The sequence below is a fragment of the Notothenia coriiceps genome, unplaced genomic scaffold (genome assembly GCF_000735185.1).
Source record: "Notothenia coriiceps isolate Sejong01 unplaced genomic scaffold, NC01 NC01_scaffold00022606, whole genome shotgun sequence".
Taxonomy (NCBI): Eukaryota; Metazoa; Chordata; class Actinopteri; order Perciformes; family Nototheniidae; genus Notothenia; species Notothenia coriiceps.
Window position 1 is genome coordinate 1 of NW_011355307.1, and position 2,951 is coordinate 2,951.

The window sequence follows — 2,951 nt, forward strand, 5'->3', positions numbered from 1 at the left end:
CAGGACAAAAAGAGAGGGAATCTTTTTTCCTGAAACATTCAGAGTCTCTTTCCACAGAGGGGACACATGTTGATGTAGGAGAGACATGGAGAAGAGGGGACACATGTTGATGTAGAAGAGACATGAAGAAGAGGGGACACATGTTGATGTAGAAGAGACATGAAGAAGAGGGGACACATGTTGATGTAGAAGAGACATGAAGAAGTGGATTTTGCATCATAGGTGACCTTTAAGAACTGTGTACATCAAACACTGGATCTGATACTGAGGTATGAAGACCTGCAGGATGTGTTGGTCTACTCTCACGCTGAGGCGTCCGTCCTCACACTGCACCGTGAAAATCTCCTGTCCTCCTCCCGTTCTCCCTCCTCCGCTCAGCCACTGCCTCAGCCGGTGCTCCTCCGCCCAGCGAGGCCTCGCACCGACCAGACTCTTCACTACCACATCTGAGAGGAGGCAGAGAGGTGACACTATACTGTATACTCACACGTACACTTCAACACCTTCCATTCACAAATACGATGGAAATATTCCGCTTTCATTCCTCATCCAAAAGGAAGGTAAACAGAATAATATGGTGCAGGGAGGATGTATTCATGACGGCCGAACTGAAGGTTAGCATCTCCAGCGTTTCTTCGACAAAAAGCCAATTGGATTTTAACTTTTGATTTTTGATTATTTCAGAAAATAGGATCTGTTGGAAACAAACGTTTATGATACTTTTGTTTTGTACAGCAGGATAATTTCCACACATTAGCACTGCTTTTATAATAACTGGATAATATAATTTAATATATATAATTTTTAAAATAAGTAAAAAGCTACTGCTATAAACTCGGCTAATGTTGGGCTATAAAGGAACTACAGTATGGTCACATGACTTCACGTCTCCACCGCTAAGCTAAAGGTGGCTAATGTTGGGCAATAAAGGAACGACAGCACGGTCACATGACTTCACAACACCACCGCTAAGCTAAAGGCGGCTAACGTTGGGTGTGACGATTAATAGACTCATCTAGCTACTCGTTAGCAAGCCCCTTTTTTAAGACAGATAGAAGCTTCAGGAATTCACCTTTGGGGCTGATATGTCTTAGAACAAAACGTTAAAATCTCTTCAGCTTGTGTTAACCTCAGACCTTATTTAAACCAAAAACACATTCAAGAAACCATTGACTTTTAGACGAGGGAACAGGAAGTGGTTAAATGCTAACGAATTCCTGGGTTTATGACTCATTCCTGCACCACTCATTACCATAGCAAATACTTCTGCACATAAAATAACTTTACTAGGGGTGGATTTCAATATTAAATCGAATCACTCAGGTCACTCACACAATGATGGAAACAAGAGACAGACAGCGGTCCTGACCTGTCCCGCCCCCAGACAGCTGGATCACAAAGCGATTGGCCAGGTCAGCCTCAGTGTACGAGGTCACATGGGGGTGTCCACTCTCACGGGTCCAAACCAGAAGGTCCGGTACTGAGGAGAGGTCAGAGGTCAGGGTGATGGACAGGGTCAGGTCTGGCTCTGCTGGGTAGGGCGGGGATACACTGTGGGAGGACTACAGATACACAGACATCATGACGAGTACGTTATGAGGTATAATCAAGGAAAAAGACAGAACAGGATACTTGCCAAGTTTGCAGTCATATCTGAATCTGTTGGTGGCTTAACTTTGTAGTTTCTGTCGTGATTTTGTTAAAGGTTCCCTATTATACTGTTTTTCATCAATATATTATAGGTCTCAGATATATACAAAACATGTCTCTGAAGTGTTTGGCTCCAAACACCAAACAGATCATTGCAGAATTACCCATAATCCCATCTGTTTCAGCCCTGTTTCAAAAGTGCTGATTCTCTGTCTGTTACTTTAGATGAAAATAAGGAGCCCCTCCCCACGCCCCTCTGAGAGATATTTGGTTACGAAGAACACAATAGGTGCTTTCACAACGGAGTACTCTTCCCAGTATAGTTCCGATTTAGTTCAGAAAATGTGCGTTCACACCAAAAAAATCCGGAACTAGAACTTAGTTCATGAAAACCTTTTCACCCCATTTTCAGTCCCTGCTAGAGAACAGGTACTTTCATGGAAGAAAAAGGTTCCCATTTCTGATTGGCTGGGCGGATTGCAAACCAAGCTATATTGACACAAGGTGGCCCTTACAAAAACAGAAAATGTGGGTGATTTGCAAGGGTTTTTACATTCCTGTAGTTGAATTGTGCAAATAAATTAACGTGACACTGTATCGCAAAAGGATAGTCATCTATCTTTATTGCGATAAGCCCTGCTTCCTCTCCGGCGCGTCTAGTTTTTAGCTACAAGTCGATACAAAAATGTGCTTTCTTAGAGGGAAGCTGTGGCTGCAGATCTGATTGTTGTCTGACGAAATATACTTTTTTGATAACAAATTCAGATACAAAGGAGAGATGTGTCCCTTACATAAACAGAAACTTGACCCCGGACACCAGGCGCATGAATCGCCCAGTTGACGGGCACCGAGCTGCTGAGAATCAGAACAACCGTCTGCGTCCTTGAGTCGACCTTCAGGGGCAGAAGAGAGACAATCACCTCCACCTGGAGAGAGCTGAAGAACACAGAGACACACAGATTATGGACCAATTCCAAACCACACCCTACCCAATCTCCCTCAGTGATGAAGTGAACTCCGTCTGTAGTCACACTCGCAGCTGAACGAGGCTCCCTTCTTTCAGGTGGAGGGTGTAAAAACAGCAGGAGGCTTTGGGACAAACTCCCCTCTCTCTGGCAGAAACAGGAAATGCCGTACATTTTCGTAACAACGTTTTCAAATCAGCATCTCTTGGATAAATAAAAAAAAGGAAACCCAAAGAATCTTTAATAGACGCGTTCACACCGGAGTACTTTTCCCGTTTAGTTCCGATAGTTCCTGGGATTTTGCGTTCACACCAAAAAGAGAACTTAGTTCATGAG

At 43.7% G+C, this 2,951-nt stretch overlaps 1 long non-coding RNA gene across 1 annotated transcript; it reads right to left on the reverse strand.

The window, feature by feature from the left end:
• Window positions 1-284: 284 nt before the first annotated feature.
• LOC104954031 (uncharacterized) lies at window positions 285-2,595 on the reverse strand. The gene is made up of 3 exons (XR_799288.1): window positions 2,442-2,595; window positions 1,370-1,562; window positions 285-446 (listed from the first exon to the last, which is right to left on the reverse strand). It is a non-coding gene; the product is annotated as an uncharacterized lncRNA (long non-coding RNA).
• Between the last annotated feature and the right edge of the window lie 356 nt (window positions 2,596-2,951).